Raw genomic sequence first — 20,375 nt, 5'->3', positions numbered from 1 at the left:
TTATTCGGGAAGTCAAAACATGCAAAGTGAAACACAATAATAATAGAATCCAATATGGTATCAAAACCTATCACCATATGATTACACATTATTCATTGTATACTGTTTCAGCTATCAACTTTATTCTTGAATTAAAAATAATAGTTGTCCCACGCTCCAAGCATGTACACTATGTTTTCCAAACACTAGTCATGCCATACACCAAGTATGCATACTATGTTTGTCTATGATCTTTACTTTGTGAACTAGATCAATTGAACATAACTTCAATGATTCTCTTTTCACACTCCCAAATCTATACTGCAAATGCAAGAATTCCAAATTCATGCCATTTACTGGAATCTGTTAGATTCTAAACTTATATGCATTGATCTTCTTGTAATGATTATGTACAAAGTCATAAAGACTTGACAACAACCATTACAGAGTATTCCAAAGGAGATCAGCTCCTTGGAAACATCCTTCTTGCATTAAGTTTCCTTAATCTTACACAGATTGAAAATTCTAACTTTGAAACATTTCCAGATTCCATTTTGACTATCACTTCTGAACAAGAGTTGTCTCCTTACAGATTATGTCAATATGGTCCTTCCAGAATTATGACTATAATTCCAATTGTCCTTGAGTAACCAATCTTTGGTAAACCTTAGATTGTCCTCGACAATTGTTTAATCCTTTTAGTCATATCCAGTTCTAAACCTTTTCCCTTCTTAATGCCCCAGGCATTTGGAAAATTTTAGAAAGGATGAATATAGCACATGTAATCGATCCTATATACGGAGCATATGGGAATCGATTCATGATGTCTCACATAAAGACTAAACCAGTCTTTTGCTATAACATTTCCGTTTCAATTTGCCAAGTTCTCATAATTCAGATTATGAAAAGGGATGCCGTAATCATAATCGAATTTTAGAACGCAAATAATGGACCCGTATACAGAATTTCCTTATGCTGAGCCATTCCAACATGAAATTCATATATATCCTTGACTAAATGATTAAAACCTCACGATCTAAGCTTATAGATTTGAGATGAAGTATAATTTCCTCTCCCTTAATTATAGCAAAACAACTCTTTCCCAATTGAAACTTTTTGTTTTCTATAATTAACATTGCTAACTTGCAATACTTATCATAATTATCATGCTCCCACTAACATGATGATTATTAGCATAACACTTATGCTCCCACTAGCTTTGACATGTACCCAGAAATCAGCTGGACTTCTAGAAATCAATACTTTATTGACTTTCTTACCAAAGTTCAGATTTCTGATACTAGATTGTTTTGATAGGACTTTATCAAAATCATACACCTTTCCCTTAGATAGCACACTTGTGAGTCTAAACAATTATGAAGAGGTATGCCGTAATCATAATGGTTAGACCTTTTTGCCACTTCTCACAAGTCCATATTAGTGTGTCGGTTAACCACACGCGCTCCACTAACGACTTTGAGAATGCAAATATCACAATTGCTATCTAGCTAAAATCTACTTAGTGAAAGTGTTTCCTCACCATCATTTTCATGAATCGGAGAGAAATCTTATGACACTTAGATTTACTGGTGTATGTGTTCTTATCCATGTGAATTTTCAAAATCATAGTCACAAGACAAGGATAATGACAAATCCAAACTCATATGGACTGAACTCAATCTTAATTTCTTGCCACCTGGCAGCTCAAGGGCCTACCATTGCTTCCAAGTAGTTGTGCAACCAATTGAGAACTCTAAAAACTCATATGCAAAGCCAACTTTAACTGGAATGGGCACAGAATATGTCAACATGATAGGTTATAAACCTCAAGTCATGTGCTAGAGAAGAACTTCAGGTTTTGTTCTTGATTAGTTCTTGAGACTTTCAAGACCTTTAAGACTCCCACTGTCCTCTTGACCTATAAGACTCCCTTTTCAAACATCCAAGAGATAGTGCGGATTCTAATCAAGACAAACACTTCACACAATTGGCCTAAGTTGGTCTTTGTTTTATCCAAAACATCACAACTTACCAATTTCAAATGTACAAGAGTAGAAAACTTTTACTCTTACATTTGACAAGTGTTTTAACCGTTTTTTTTTGAGACATGTCACTCAAGTTACAATCTTGGAGTATGACTCTAAGACTTGTATTGGAACGAAGTATGACTCATCTTCTTGATTTAACCACTTCAACAATTCAAGTTCCTCTTCTTAGTCATAAGAATGCACTAAGATTTCCTTAGAGAACTAATTGTGCTATGGTTTCTTAATCATTAAGATGATCACAAAACTGATACTAAATTACTCTCCCATCTTTTCAGATTTGAGAAACTTTTATCCTTCTGCCTAATTTGATTCTTCTTATTCACTCTGCCTTACATTGGAACCTTTTTTCCAATGTCTCAGAGTTACACTTAAGCATGTAAGTATAATCATATTTACTGAGCTTTAGTAAACTATGACGAATAGTCTTATCAAACTTTTGTGGTGGACTTAATCAGTGCACAAGAATGTGTACTCGATCCCTTAGTCCTTTACTTGACTCACACATCCATGTGAATAAGTAATTAGTCTTAATTTTCCAAAACTTGAAAGTTCTCATTCATCATGCTATACAACTTGCATGATTCCAAGTTCCGGTCCAATTGAAACTTGGGTGATGAGAATCTTTCCTTATTTGGTAAATCTAGACATTACCACAAATGAAAGAATCAATTTCATATTTCCACTCTTGCTCTTAATGGAATCATATAAGCAACAATTTTTCCTCAAATGCCATTGTAAGGATATTTTTAAAATAAATAAAATCAAAAAATTTTTCTTTTATTTTAAAACTTTGCGGAAAAACTTATCCTTACAATCCATATGAAAACTTGTTGTTATCTATTCCTAAGCAATATCTCATAACTCCTAAGAAGTAGCTCAAGAATCCGATTTTTCAAACTATGCGATAGGAATTCATCTATGCGATCAGATTCAGCATATTCCTTCTTTAAGTTTCTTCACCTTTCTTTGATTCTTAAAACATCACCATGTGACCCAGTCACATCATGTATCAGGAATCTCAGAATAGAAACTTAACAAAGTTAGATAGTGGACTTTACCTGAAGTAGAGTCAAACTTATTGACTTTAACATCCTTAGGTAAATTTGGCAGCTTCGCAACCAATGCCCCTTCCTTTGGCAATATAAACATATGGACCCTTTGATAATGGTACACGGGACTATCACAGATTAGCTTTTCTCTTTACCATTTAGTCAACCGAGTTGACTATGGCCGATCCCTTTCCATTGGGAAGAGAATGCTTTTCTGGATTTCCTGTGTCACTATTGTCAATGTCCATCAAGTTTCAGGAAGTTGATCTTAGCAAATAGATAAGATCATTAAGGGTCTTGTCATAGTCTGTTTCATAGGTGTCCCAAAGGAACTCACTATGTGACTTAGAAAGTGATTGAACCACCAACTTTCTCAAGACTTTGACACCCAACTCTCCCGGCTTGTCAATATGTGAGTACATCTCCAAGATGTGTCCACACCTAGACCTTGCCTTGCCAATAGGGCTTGAGTGACCTTAAATTTTTTTTCAAGAACTTGTGGGTTGGGGAGAATAATTGGAGGAGGAGAAATAAGTATGATATCCATGGGACATCATCTTCATTAGGAAACCTTGTTTCAAGAGATTTGGGAAGATCATAGGTGTCTATTACAGACATCTTTTGGGAGATATTCAAGATAATTGATTTAAAGTCCTTAATATGACACCCAATATGAAATATTAAGGCTAGGACCCAACAAACTATTTTATAACTTAGAAGAGGTATGCCGTAATCCAAGCTATAAAATATTTGAAGGTAGGTGAATGAAGATTCACTAATTTCCACCAAGATAAACGAAATGTATTATTAGGTTTTAATTGGTTTTGAAACTCCTAGATCTTTGAGATTCATTGAACTGTTCAAAGGCATGTTTCAATCTCGAGTGTGCCCTTCAGGTTTTGTGACTGGGATGCCGAGGATCACAAAACAAGGTGTGAAGTAACCATGCAAATTACTTGGTACCCTTAATAAATTACCCCTCAATCGATGTGCCGGTTAACCACACACGCTCCATCGATACTATGATAAATATTAAGTCACCCTTTACCTACCTTGTTAAGTCCAAGTTAGTGTGCCGGTTAACCACACACGCTCCACTAACGACTTTGACAAAGTGTAAAGTGTAATTTCATGGATTAGCACCTTATTCACATTTTCCTAAGTAACTAAGATTGGGTATTATTATGAGTTTAGTTACTTAGTATTATCATTAATACTTTTAATGAAGGGAGAATTCTAGTCCTGTCAAACCCGTTCGGCTAACGACCCTCCACCAGTCAAGCAAGCGGTGGGTGAGAGTGGACACCCATTAAGTTGCCATTTTATAGGCAACAACCTTATACCCACCTTATAGACCGGCTTCGTGAATGAGGCGTACTAGCGGTAAGACTGACTTTACTCTTATACATATATATATATATATATATATATATATATATATTATTAACTTATAATATTATAAAGTATAAGGGTTGAATTTTAACTTTTAAAATTCTAAGGGCTAACTTGGAATTAAAGTATTCATACTTGAAAACTTTTCAAATTCCAAAACTTGAGGGCAAGTTTTGAAACTATTCAAAACTAATTAATTCCATAACTTATGTGTTTAAAGTAGTTTTAATCCAAAAACTCTTCAAGTTCCATAACTTGAGGACAAGTTATGGAAGACTTTAAACTAATAAAAGAACTAACTTTTTCTTTATTTTATAACTTATGGATTTAATTATGGTTACATATTTTTTTCTTTTAATGAAGTGACTCTTGAACTTTCATAACTTGAGGACAAGTTATGGAGTCATAAAAATTATTCAATGACACAAGACTCTTCATTTTGTAACCATTGCCAACTCTTATGAATTTTATGAAACTTAAATGTGACTTTTCATATAACTTGAGGACAAGTTACACAAACACATTTTAGAATCAACTCTTAGATTAATTTGGATTGAAAACAACTATTTCACTCAACATTTCTATTAATCTAAGCAACTCATAAGAACAAGATAATTCCAATCAAACTTTTTCATGTAATTAGTCTAAACCTTAAACTAATACAAAACATGAATCTATTGACAATTATCTTTGAAAATGGATTAGAGTGAACATTACCACATCAAAAACAAGTTTATAAGTTCAAAAACAACTTAGGGTAATGTTCCTAGTCCATTTCTAGCCAAAAACGTCGAATATATGCTGTCTGGGGCTCCTACTCGGCGAGTTCATGAACCTACTCGGTGAGTAGGATGATTTTACTTATGGACTCGGCGAGTTCATCAGTGGACTCGGCGAGTCCAGTGCCCAGAAAGCCAGAAAATCGAGTTTTTCAACATTTTTCAGCAATTTGCATCAAGTATAAGAGAAAGCAAGCCTAGGCTCTGATACCACTGTTGGGTTTTGAGCATTCTAACACTCCTAAGTGTACATGCAACCCTAAATACCTTGGATCTATGTTTTCTCTATTATACATGCAAATAAGAACTTCCAAGGTATTATCCTAATCTAGCATACAAAACAATGACAATAGCAAGATAGAATACATACCTCTTTGGTGTAGAATGTCTTCATGAAGCTTGAGTGCCTAGTGCCCCAAGTGTGACACCTCAAATGGAATCACAATCATCAAAACACTTAGAATAACTTGAGAGAATTCTTACAACTCATGAAATCGGCTAGCCCTCTCTAGAATAATACTAGTCACCGATTTGGTCAAGAATAAGATGCTTATATAGTTAGGGTTACACCATGTAAACCCTAATTGACATGGCCTTTCATTTCCATGATCCATGGATACAAATACACCATGGAGCATCCATGGACCATCCTATGGGTTTTAGCCCAACTTGATTATCCATGGAGCATTAGCCCACTATACAAGTATGGATGATTTACACAATCAACCCATATATTTAATTAGTCTTCTTTTGATCACTTTATTAATCCTAGATTAATTCTTGATCAATACTAATTAAATAATCTTATTATTCTTATTATTAATATACTAGAACTTATAATATATTAATAACCATAAGTGTCTTATTTCTCTCATTATAGTCTATCCAAGTGCATGATGGTATGCAACCCAAATGGACCATGCCGGGTCGGGTCAAGTCTTACCAATTATAGTTATGGACTTAGACATTAATCCAACAACTTTAACCATGGACCAGAGTTGACCCTTAAATGGGTTATGAGTGTGATATGAAAACATAATTAAAGGAGATTATTATGTGTAGGAGTTTGAGAGGAGTTGATCCCAACACCGAGGACAATTCAGCTACTTCACGAAATTGAGGTGAGTTACCTTCCAGTAGAAGTGGGTCGAAGACACCAATGTCGACCCACTGGTAAGAGTTATAATAGAGATGATTGTCTTTGTGATAATTATCTGGTATGTCACTATCTATTATGCTTTATGTGTTAGTATGCTATGTTGTTATGTGATAGTGGTAAAAGGGGTAGGATAGACCCCAATACCGGTTGATAGGGCCGAAGGGGTATGCTAGCACTAGGATAAGCTAGGCAGTACATGATTTATATGTTTATGCACTAGGATGCTATTTGGTAGAGTATGGGGTGAAATAGTCCCCGACACCGGTCGAAGGGACCGAAGGGGTAAGCCAGCACCCTGATATGCTAGGTGAGGTACCCGTCGAAAGGACAAAAGGGGTAGGCCAGCACCCTGATATTCTAGGCCAGGTACCGGTCGACAGAACCGAAGGGGTAGGCCAACACCCTGATATGCTAGGCAGTTACCGGTTGAAAGAGACTGAAGGGGTAGTGGTGGTTGTCGAGGCCAACAAAATAAATACCCTAAATATTACACACTAAAATAGTGTATAGTGGTAAAGGGATCGTATCCACGGAGATTGGTTCAATGTGTTACTTCTATGATAATCTTGGTGTACAAACACTTGTAAAACTAAAATAAAATAAAATTTGGGGGATTTTGATATTTAAGATGTTTAAAATAAAACTAGAATTACATTAAAATTTAAAAACACAATTCAACAAAAGAAAATTTTGATTTAAAATCAATAAGATAAAGATGGTTAACTTTGGACTTTCATTACTTGAACATTTGGTTAAACAATCATGAGAATACCAAGGTGCAATACTTGTGTTTGTAATCTAACTTGGCTATAGCAATTTATAAGCATAACTTGCCTCAACTCTTCTTTTGTATTAAAATGACTAGAGAAGCTCATAGCACATTTCCTAAATCAAAGTCACAAAACTAATGAAGCATGTAATTTTGTGAAAATCAATTAACATTAGGTTTTAAGAGTCACCAAATCCAAAGAGTAATCTATTGCTTTCATTACCACTATGGAGAAAATATTTTCTTAGTCTAAATGATATGAAAACAAACATTTAAACTAATTGTTGCTTGTTAAATTGAAGACCCATTACTTAGCCAATAATTTAACCAACAAAAATAACATTCATATATCAATATTCATGACTAGAGATATATAAACATGAAGGAAGTTTTTATAGAAAATATAATCATAGATATATTCAACACAAGTTCATGGAGTTCTTCAAAATAACCAAAACATTCAAGCAATTACATCCAAGTCAACCAAATATGAGTCTAGCCAAGCATGGCCAAAATAAAGGAAATACAAGAAAGTTTAGTGATACCAAACATTGTTCAAGATGCAAGTTGGAAGAAAAATTGCTCCAACCTTCTAAATCTTCCAATCTTCTAGAGAGCAAAAGTGTTGTTCTTCCATGTGTTAGATGCCAAGCATGCCTCAAATCTCCAGTAAAAGTGTTCAAAAATAGGATCCAAAAATCCCCCAAAAGCATTCCACCAACCTTCCCAAAATAGAGTCAAAAAGTCAAAAATCTGGATTCTCCACAGTGCGATCCACGTGGACCATTTGTAAATCCACGCGGACCGCATGGATTCTGTTGAATGGGCTTTTTGGCCCATTTAATTGGCACTTCTAGATTACTCTTTTCATCTATGGTCCATCCCGTTTGTGCAAGTTCTTGATAGCCCAATTATGTCTTCCAAACTCTTCCAAGATGCTCCAATGCTCCTTTAATCTTCTATAGCTCGAATTCTTGTCGTCCCGCCCGAAATTTAAGTCTGACGCGCTTCTTGCTTATATTGACACCAAGCCCAATTGCACCACTTCAAGTCCGTGAACAAATTGCAAGCCTCTAATAGTCCCACACTCCTTCCAAACCTCCAATAACAAATAGTCTTCGGTAAATCCTGCAAATAAGCTCAAAAGACTAGAAAGCACCCGGTAAAGGAGAAAAATAACAAAAAGAGAAAATATGTGTGAAGATTAACTAAAATGAGGTGGAATGTGCTAAAATAAACTATAAAAAGAAGTAAATAAAATGAAACTATCAGGTAGTCTAGTACCCGGATATGTTAGACAATATGTATGTTGTATGGTATGTGGTATGATTGGGGAACTCACTAAGCTTTGTGATTACAAATTTCAGTTTTTGTTTCAGATCCTTCTTCTTCGAAGGGAAAGGAGCCGGCACGGTAGCAGCGCATCACACACACGATTTCCGCATATGAGATTCTTAGGATTTGTACTCTAACATTATTACTATCTTATAACATGCTTTTGAGACGTATGATCAATGGTTTTTATGAAATGAAATAACTTGATGATGTTTTCTATAAATTGTTTTATGAATCGTTATATCAAAAATGAAATTTTTGGTCTAGAATTTTGGGATGTTACAGTGCGCATGCATTGGCAATTGTACGTTCGCATATGTTTTTTTAGTTTTTATTTTTTATTTTTTCCGATATAAATACCCCTCACACCACACTACAATCGCATATGAACTTAGTTCATCTGCCATTTCCTTTGATGTTTCCTCTGCGATTTTGCACAATATTATTTATTTATTGACTTCGAAAATGATAGAGTTTCACTACGCAACAACCATATTATATATAAAGTCTTGCAAAAAAATATCACTTTAATTTTTATTTATTTGGAAAATTTGTTTAAAACCTGTCAAATAAAATGAATGAATATTTGATTTGCATTGTACATGAAATCGTCTATAGCTACCAATTTTCACCTCCAACGAGAGTTCTCCCAACAAAAACCTTGCAAAATGAAAGCTAAAACAAAATTCAGGTATTTATACCCTTTAAAAGGTCAATCAACTGATAAAATCGCAGATAGACTGAGTCCATCTGCAAACGTACAACCCACAATGCATGTCTATGCTTTAAACGCTTGTACCTTCGCAGTTCAAATGTCAAAATCGCAGATGACTCTAATACATTTGTGATTTTGGTGGCTCATTTTGTAGTGCGGTGTTTTTTTTTTCAATTTTTTGCAAAGTAATTATGGAAAATGACTAAATTTATAATTTATGCTGCTAACTTTAGCCTATTAACCAGTGGCTACTCATAGTGATTCTTGCAAATAGCTTGCAAATGCCATTAAAAGCTTTTGACAATGACAAGGTTGTTATAACTTTATCCCACAAAAAATTATTAGCTTAAGAAATTTCATTGAAAATTTAAAATAAATTATACTTGACTAATATATCCTATACATGTAATATATTATAAAACAATTGCCATCTTTACACAAACATTAATGTTTAAAATGAAATATTACATGATAAAAACATTTAATTTTGTAATAAATTTTTATTTGTATAGTTATAAATAATAATAAAAAAAATATTAATTATAATTTAAAGTTTAATATGAAATATTATTTAATATTTATTAAAAAATTAATTAGTTAATAATAAAAACGATTTAAAGTTTAAATATAATTAGAAGTAAATTGGAGTATCTTTTATTAATATTGGATAATGGATCATCCAAACTCAAAATCAACCCCAAAAAATAGTTTCAAAACATTTTAAGTTTTTCAGTTTCAATAGTTCAAAAGGCAATGATTCAATTTATCAATCATTCAAAGTTCGACAGTTTATGAATAAAATATTTTAAAGGCAATCAAATAAAATATTAACAATTTTAAAGATCAAGTCAACAATTTCAAATAAGCAATGCATATGCTTATATTCCCAATCACAAGTCAATCTCATGGCCCAATCTCACAATGATGGTTATAATTATGGCTCATACACGATAGTCAATCCACACAATACACTTTCCATTATCGTTCCAAAGTTAAGGCTCATGTATAATTTGTACAAGGCATCGTAGACACTTTCCATGCTCGTTCTAGTTTAAAGCTATATATCTTGTGAAGCATCATACAAGTACTGAAACATCTCAAAAATATGACCCAAAAGTTTTAAATTTTTAAGTTTGAATAAAACAATATTCCAAAAACATTGTTCATACAACCCAAAAAATAAGTATATCAAACATCATGAAAATCAGAGTGTGTCCCAAAACAAAATGCATATGGTTTGTGCGACGCAGTCAAGCCGAGCTTTTCCCCTTGGAACCGGAAGTACCTGAAACATACACTAAAAAACCATAAACATAAAGCTTAGTGAGTTCCCCAAAATACCACATACCATACATACAAATAAACATATAATGGGCCTCACCCAACATTGAACCCTGTCCGACATCAAGCCCTGCCCGTCATCGAGCCCTACTCGGTAAATAGATCAGGCCCCACCCAACATACATATAACATATATCAAGTAAACACATACACATGCAATAATCAAAAAGATGCATAACATACAAAGTGGTCATTGGGCCCTAGCTCGGTAAGCATATAAGCACATAACAAATGCAAGAGTTACGCAGACAACTAGCATAGTAACACAACATAAACATGGGCCAATATTGGTACCTTCGACCAAATAAACCCAGTGAGGAAACTCACCTCAACAAGCTGGATGAAACGAATGATCTCTGGTTGCTGGTTCTACATATCCTCGAGCTATCAATTGCCAAATAAAAACCAATTAACATTTGGGATCTAAAACATAACCAAAATCCTTACTTGAAGTAAAAAGTCTATTTTACCCCTAACCTTAGCTTGGTCCAAGACTGAAGCCCAATTCACAATCTAATAGGCCCAAAAGTTAAATAATCTATTAAGGCCCAATAATGACCCAATTTCCAATTGGGTCCAATTCCTTCTTATGGGCCTTAGCCTAAGGCCCAATAATATTTCTGGACCAAAACTCCCAAAATCAAATGGCCCAACTAAACCCTAAACTTCTAAGCCCAAAACGTGGCCTAAATCTAAAGCCTAACTTTGAAATGCCACCTGACTAAGTATGCGAGGCGTACTCAGCTTGTACGCTAAACGTACTGGCTCGAAGGCTTGTACGCTACGCGTACTGGCTTGTACCCCTAGAGTACTCATCTAGATCAACCAACTTATGGATTTAGCTCTTAACCCATTAAGACTTCGCTCCAGAATGCAGATCTGACCTCCTTGAGATGAGATATCATGTAAAGTTGCTAACTTTACGTCCATGCATGGCTATATGAAGCTCAAAATCTCAACAAGGACTTAATAAGAGACTTAATGAATGCATGAGGCCATAAAATCCATAAAGTTGCCGCCTTTATGCCTAAGGAGCCCATGATAACCTAAGATCTGAAAGAATAAGTCTCTAGGACATCCTAATTCACTACAAGAAAAATACCCTTTAATGACGCGCGGACAATGACACTCGCTGATTTACGATACACATTTTTGTGCGTACTTAAAAATAATGTCAGACTTCCAAAATTTGAAGGATAGACAACACGCATTTTTGCGTGCCCTTAAATTAGTGTCTTTAGGAAAAAAATAAAAAACACGGAGGGCACTTTATCTTAAACGTGTTTCCTTTATAGGTGTCGCTTTATAATTTTAGTGAAATGCGCCTTCAGAAGACAACGGGGGAAAATGAAACCCTAAAATTTTGAAAACCCACCTTTCTTTTCTACCTTCTTTTTTGCATCTTCACAATCGACTCTCCCTCTTGTTTCTCTATTGTGAGAAGTGACAGAAATAAGGGAGACTGGGATGGATCTGCCGGTGATGATGAACGGAGGTGCTTTCCGGTCAATTTCGGAGATGGTGTTGTCGATTTCGATTGTTGTTTCCCTCTTGCCCTAATTATTTTATCGATGCTCCTTCCTTCATAGTCCCAATTACCGCCTAACCCTAGTTATCGACGCTCCTTCCTTCCTTCCTCACTTGCCTTCTTCTCTCTCTCTTCACTGTTTCCATCTCCTTCCATCTCGGGTCATGTCTTCACAAATTCGACGAAAAGAACTAGGGCTTTGAACCACATCTCAATAAATGTAATTAAGCTTTTCTTGTTTGTACTTCAACGGTTCTTTGCCTTACAATATCTCCAGAAGTCGATCCCGAAGCTTACCCGTGTCAATCGGAGGTCGAAACTTACGTTGAAAGACAATCACGTCTCTGCCCTTTGTTTATTCTTCGCTTCTATAACCATCTCATCTTCCTTCATCTTCTCGGTTTTCCATCAGGTAATTATTGGTTTCGCTGCTCTTTATTTTCTTGATCTAAACTTAAGTTCTTCATATCCTATTGAATGATGTTAGTTTTGAATTTATCAATCATCGTTACACTCACACACAAGTAATTTTGATTGCATTTTGATCGAATCTAGGAAAACAAGTTCATCTTCCCCGTTTTGAATTCTACAGGTCGATTTATGCATTTGAGAAAGCTCAGAAGTTGGATCCCACTTCAAAACTGTCCATCTTCAACGACTTGAAAGGTTAAGCACTCTCACTCTCAAATGGTGTTCTGGGTTTGCCCTCACTTTATGTTTTTATCAGGAACATGATCCAAACTTTGTTCCCCTCTATTTTTTTATGTTTTTGTTTCCCTCTCGTTTAATTTAAACTTTCTCTTCATTAATTCATACTTTGTTAGGGTTTGAATCTAATTTGGGGATTCTATTGATTTTGGGTGGTTAAACTCAAAGAGAATTTGGAATATAGCGATGCATAAACTTAAAATCGTATGATATTCTTTCTTTATAGATTTATTAGGTTATTTTTTCAAATTTCAATTGACTTCTAGATAATTGTTTTTGGATTGGACATTTTTGCCCTTTCCTGGTCAACCATGTAGTGATACATACCATATTTTCTCCATTCTAGATTGGTCCGGTTCAATTGTACTTTCCCTCTTTCTCTCACAGGTAACGTGATTGATCTATTTTTTTTATTAATTTTGTTTATGTTCTTCATCATTTTCTTCCATTCTGAAATTAGGGCTTTTGATAGCTAACATGATTGATATTTTTGTATTATTGATTTTGTGTAACAATATGAAACATGTTCATTACAGCCTCTCTAGCAAGTTTAACTTTTAATTGTATAATAATCTTGATGTGTTTGATTTTTGTTTGTAAGTGACTGAAATAGGAGCAACTGAGAACTGCCAATCACCTGAAAGGCCAATATATCTTATGGGTTGGGCTTTTGGGACTTGCCTTGTACTTTCTGTTGTTACACACAATCTTGAGATTGATAATCTTTTATTTTTCTCCAACTCAGGTGTGTGTATGTTTCAACTGATGAATAATTTCTTTTTTCCACCATTAACATATTCAATTAATAATGCTGTCTCCTTTGCAGCTACATATTCAATTAATAATGCTGCCATGCCAAAGAAAATTGGTGCCAACTTGCATGATATGTTAAATCTGATCAGATGTATTGAATCAAATTTACTGAAAGCTATAGAGTCCTAAAAAGATAAAGATTGTGAAAAAAATGAGTTAGTAATCACCTGTAGCAAATAAAAATGAGTTAGTAATGCATAATTCCTCTAAAAACAAAAGATAATAAATCAGAAGAAGTTGAATAACAGATGTGAGACATGAGCAAGAAACATGTTTGTGAAGCTAATTTTATTAAGTAACATACCTTGACAGGTTTCATGCTAAAGTTAGAGACATTTCGGTAAAGCAACTATTTTTTTATGTTGGCCTTCAGTCCAGATGTCATCTCCTAATTAAATAAAATAAAAAGCATAAATAGATAGTATATAATAATATAAGAAATGTGATGTTGGTAAATTTAAAGAAGAAAAGGGGAGCAAAGGCAAGAGCTGTATTACATGAAGCTTGGTGTGAAAAGCTTCATAATAACAGAGTCTTCAAAGAAGGTTAATCATGCTACATCTCACAAATAAGATTCAATAAGTGTTAACTGATGTTGTATATATTGTAATTGCAGGATCCACCACTTCCTTCAAATCTTAAAGGAGAAACGTTCCTCGCCTAGCTGAGTTTCTTGGGTTGCTGCTAAGCAACTAGTATAGCGACAAATATCAGTTATCTTTTTTATAAATGTCAAATTTCCTTTATTTATTTATTTATTATCTGAATCATCTAGTATTTTTTTGTGTTAGTTGTGAAGGGATTAATAAGTCGCTGATTGAAAATAGTGCAATCACCCTGGATCAATGAAACTAACATCATAGACAACTAGTAGGGTACATTTTTTTTTTATTTTTACACATTTACCCTCCATGATCAATGAAACTAACATAATCCAATATCTATACAGATACTTCATTATCTAGAAATAGTAAGACCACATCAATTACTAGAGCAAATGGTGTGTACTGCTTTTAGAACTGCAGCTGACACTCTTAACCAGACTAGCTTTGGTGGGTTAAAAAATATGATCGACCAATTCTACATCACCATTGCTTCTGCATTGAAGCCTTTGCAAGGTATGTGTAATGTCTTATTTACAATTTTTAGACACAAGGGTAAAATAATCATTTTTTTAATCTAACTTGTTACATTGGCAGCGAACAAGCTACGGGGTGATATGGAAATAATCCAAGATGTAAAACGGCTCTGTGTTGTATTCGAACACGTGGAGAAGCTGCTAACACTTGGCAGTGGTAGTGGGAATCAATGGAGTCACCAACAGGGGGAGATTGAGACTCATAAGATTCTTCTAAGTGATAAATGAGTTAAATGCTAGATTTTAAAGGTAGCATTTTGTAATCTCTCTAGGTTTAAGAGCCTGTGACAGGAAGCTGTAATTGGCATCTAGAAAGCAAAGTTGTTGCTTATTAATTAATAGTTAATATCATATAGTTTATCTAGTTATTCTAAACTTCTTATGTTCTTATTGGTCATGGAGGTGGTATGATGCAAGTATCATGTCCATATGGTTGTTTGTATGTCAACCTTAGAGATAAAAAGTGTTAATAAGAGATGTATGATGTTATAGGGAGATTGTAGCTCAGAGGATCGAGCACGAGCAATTTCGGGATTTGCTAGCTATCGATATTCACGAGGTGAGTCTTCTCACTATACTGTACCCGGAAGGGTTTGATTGTGTGACCGGAAGGTCGGATATGATATGAGACATATGTGTTATATGTGATAAGTTAATTGTTATATGTGCTATGTATGATATGTTTAATGTGGGCCGGAAGGCATTATGACATGGGCCGGAAGGCGAATATGTTATGGGCCGGAAGGCATTGTAGTGTGGACCGAAGGGTTGGCGTGGGTAGGACCGGAAGGTTTACCCAGCAGGGACGGAAGTCCCCTGAGACACATGGACCGGAAGGTCAGGGCCTGGAAAGGCGTATGTGCGTAAGTTGTATTTTGGGGAACTCACTAAGCGTTTATGCTTACAGTTGTTGTATATGTGTTTCAGGTACTAGCGAGGACCGTGGGAAGGCGCCGACATGATCTGTACACACTGATAGCTGATTTATGATCTTGGGATTCATATGATTTGTATTATGATATGACACGTTGAATGTTTATGCCTTGTTTTGGATGAAAATACTTCCTTTTGAAATGAAAAATTTGTTTAAAAATTTCCGTTGTTACAAAGAAATCATTTATAAGTACTGAATGAGTATAAAAACAAAAATGAATTATTTTGAAACAAAAAAATATTAAGGACTAAATGCGTACAAAATGAAAAATATATTACCATATTAAGTCATTTTTTGTAGTTAACCTGGAGTAATCGGTCTTAGGGACCGAATGTGTACAGTTTAACAAGTTGAATGGGTAAATGTAGATAAAAATGGGTATGTATACGCTAGACAAAATGGGTAGTGGTTTTGGATCTAAGACTTCCTCTCCAAGCTTAACAACTTCAAGATCTTCTAACTCCTTCACAATGCACAAAATAAACACCAAAATCTCTTGAAAGGCTCAAATGCTTAACAATGGAGGCTAGAACTCGAATTAGGGTTTTGGAGGCTCTGGATGCTGGAAATGAGGCCAACCCTAGAGAATAAGGTGGCTTATATAGGGTGCAAGACCCTCAATTAGGGTTTCATTAAATTTCACGTACACCTAGCGTATACATACGTACGTGACCTGGGTCCCGAATCGCCCTTAACTCAGTACGCTAAGCGTACCAAGTGGTACGCCCTGCGTACTAGCTTTTCAACCAGTACGCTAAGCGTATCAAGTGGTACGCTTCACGTACTACTTCAGGGACCAAAATGCATAACTTCAAAATAGAATGGTCATAAGGTGCATACTAGGGCACAAGTGTTACAAGTACCATACAAGGGATGTCTAACTCCCTTGTGCAAGTTGTGCTTATGTAGTAAGTCACATTCCAAAATAATTGTCCTAAAATGGATATCCATGAGTTTCATACCAAGTCTCGAGCCATCCTGTATGAATGTATAAGTAGGATACACAAAAATACATTAATTCAAATCAAGAGTTTCCCCAAATGAAATATAATATATATATTTTAAAATAAATTTCATGGAATACATAAATACATATAGTAATCACATAGTACATATTAAGTTTAACATATAAAATCAATCAATCAAATTTATCAAAGTAGGTTCAACAACATGTAGTATTGGTACAAACTCATCTTAGCTTCTACATGATGTACTATGTACTTTCTTAGCTTCCAATGGTGTTTGCGTAACTTCTTGAATCCTAATGACCAAATATTATCCAATAATTAATCCCTAATTGCATTTACATGGCCTAACCAAAGTGCCTAAACTCAAACACCTCCTTTTATCCCTCACATAACATCCTTAAGGCTAATGGAATGTATTGGAGGCAACTAGAGGTAAAATAGATCAAAATTTGTTGTGTGTAGATTTCTAGGAAAGTACTTGGTCGAGCAGATTTCCTGAGAATCCAATAGATCAAGTGGATCTACATCACAACACACTTCAAATATATTTGTACTATTATGCTTCAAAACATATCCAAATCACCTCTAATCACTTCAATTCCAGTTTTAGTGAACTAGGATAATTATTTAACATCCAATATATTTCTTAGAACGATGAAACACAAACACGATCCTTACTCTACTCTTAACTTATATCATTGTCCATGATGGTACTTGAACCTTTAACCACTTGTAATGAGGGGGCACCATGTCAATACTAAATACAGCTAGACTATAAGTCTGTTCCATGCAATACATGGTTTTAACACTAATAAACACCCTAAAATATTAGATCATGGATTAACAATCTATAATTAAAGATCTAATGGTTTTAAGTTTCAAAGTTTGATTAACATCTACAAGAGTTCCAATTATCTTCCAAACACGATGTAAACTTTATTGATGATTCAACACCAAAACGTATGAACGTAACTGACGATCAAAACTTTATTGATGTTAATAATTGAAGTCCAATAGTTTAGAAACCAATTCAAAAGAAACCACAAGCTAAAACTCCATTAAAGCTTCAATATAAGCTCAAAAATCATAATCATCAATGAATAAAATTGAACGCTTCATAAATTGAAATCTTAACTTGGATGAAAAGCCCAAACTATGATTACATATCCCAAATCATAATCTAATGGATAAACACTTTATCTTCATCATCTAGGGATCCCCCACCCAACCCTCAACATGAATCAAGCCAATGTTTATCTTTTAAAATATAAAAACATCCGTAATAATTATCAACTTGGATCGAATTTCTTTAACAAAAATGTTTAGGTCTTTTATTAAAGGGAAAATGACTTATAGATAATATATTTTTCGATTTGTACACATTTGGTCACTGATTTTTTTTATCGTCCACATTTACCCCTTCAACTTGTTAAACTGTACACATTCAGTTCTTATGACCGGCTACTCTAGGTTAGCCGGTAAAAATGACTTAATAGGGTAATATATTTCTCACTTTGTATACATTTAGTCCTTAATATTTTTGTATACATTTAGTCCTTAATATTTTTTTGTTGCAAAATAACTCAATTTTGTTTTTGTACTCATTCAGTTCTTATAAATGATTTTTTTAGGTTTTTTCTCACGATATCTTACATGGGACAATCATTAATGAGGTGTTTGAGCTTTTGATGCTTATGTCCCTCACAATCTCGACTACTTGGTTGCTTAGGTCATGTATTCTGAACGTCATAACTTCTTCATACGATCTCAAATTTTAACTATCTTTATATACATGCTTTCATATTTTAGTCTACTACAACATTCGTTTTAAAAAATAATATATTTTTACTTACGATCTTTATATTCATACATTTTTATGAATGCATGTATGGATGTTTGTTTTATAAAATCGTAAGTAAAAATGTATTACATTTTAACGAGAGTAGTATTAACAAAAGTTGTAGTAGACGCAAAAAACAAACCCAATATAAAGATTGTCAAAATCTGATAACGTATGAAGAAGTTATGACATTCAGAACACGAAACTTAAGCCAAATCATAAGACCTATGCAACCAAACAGTCGATATCACGATGAATATAAGCATCAACAACCCAAATTTCCAGGTATCTTTATTGTTTATGATTTTGGTGTTTTGAGAGGGGACTCGGCGAGTTGGAGCTCAGACTCGCCGAGTAGGGAGGCGATTCTGGACGCGGGATTCGCCTGGACTCGGCGAGTCCAGGATATGGACTCGGCGAGTCCGTGCTGTTTAATGAAACCCTAATTTCTCGGGTTTGGGACCTATTTAAAGGGCCTTATGGCCGTCATTTGTACACAGCAGTCCATAGAAAGAAACCCTAGAGTGCTTTAGCGATTTGAGAGAGAGAAAGGAAGCATTTCTTGACCTTTGTGTGTTGTTTAGCAAAGAAGAGGGAAGTCCTAGCCAAGAGGAAGCAAAGGAGGTTGCTATTCTGTGGATTTGAAGCTTAGATCATCGATCTAAAGGTATGATTTCGGCTCATCTCCTGTTTTGTGAAGTATATTTGGATTTAGGGCTTCTTGTGGCCTTTGTTGGGTTGATTTGATGGTCAAATAGTCCCTTGCTAGTGATGAGGCTTTGGATCTGGATCCATAGAGGTCCAGAGAGCCTCACTCATCAAGCTTTATGAAGAACAATGGAGGTTATGACCTTGAGTTGTGATATTTGTTAATAATTCTTCAAATATGGACATTTAGAGGTTGTATGTACACCAAGTTTGGGGCTTTACGTGATGAATCAGTCTAGGAAGGCCAGATCTATGAATTGTTGGAGCAGATCTGACCTTAGAAGCGAGTTTGAGTGATTGCATGGTATGGACTCGCCGAGTCCGATGAGCAGACTCGGCGAGTAGCTTGAAGATTGCCTTGAGTTCGCTCAGTGAGTGGTCCAGTCGAGTCATGGGTTGACTCAGTGAGTCAGGGTGAGTTAGAGAGGGTTGACAGGTGGACTGAGTCGAGCTGGGACTCGCCGAGTTGTTCTTGAGACTCGGCGAGTTGAGTCGGGGTGGCCCCGCGATTCTTCCAGGTGGAACTCGTCGAGTCAGGGGGAGTACTCGACGTGTAAGAAGGGAATCCTAGAGAGTTGGTGAAAACGTCTAGACTCGCCGAGTTGCCCTTGTGCACTCGCCGAGTCCGGTCAAAGTTGACCGTTGACCGTTGACCAGAGTTGACCTGTGTTGACTTCTTAGGGATAGTCAACCTTAGAGATAAAAAGTGTTAATAAGAGATGTATGATGTTATAGGGAGATTGTAGCTCAGAGGATCGAGCACGAGCGATTTCGGGATTTGCTAGCTATCGATATTCACGAGGTGAGTCTTCTCACTATACTGTACCCGGAAGGGTTTGATTGTGTGACCGGAAGGTCGGATATGATATGAGACATATGTGTTATATGTGATAAGTTAATTGTTATATGTGCTATGTATGATATGTTTAATGTGGGCCGGAAGGCATTATGACATGGGCCGGAAGGCGAATATGTTATGGGCCGGAAGGCATTGTAGTGTGGACCGAAGGGTTGGCGTGGGTAGGACCGGAAGGTTTACCCAGCAGGGACGGAAGTCCCCTGAGACACATGGACTGGAAGGTCAGGGCCTGGAAAGGCGTATGTGCGTAAGTTGTATTTTGGGGAACTCACTAAGCGTTTATGCTTACAGTTGTTGTATATGTGTTTCAGGT

Source organism: Lactuca serriola, chromosome 3 (genome assembly GCF_051521515.1).
Source record: "Lactuca serriola cultivar US96UC23 chromosome 3, Lser_US96UC23_V15, whole genome shotgun sequence".
NCBI classification, from domain to species: Eukaryota; Viridiplantae; Streptophyta; class Magnoliopsida; order Asterales; family Asteraceae; genus Lactuca; species Lactuca serriola.
The sequence above is the reverse complement of the archived record's forward strand: the minus strand, read 5'-3'. Positions refer to the sequence as shown.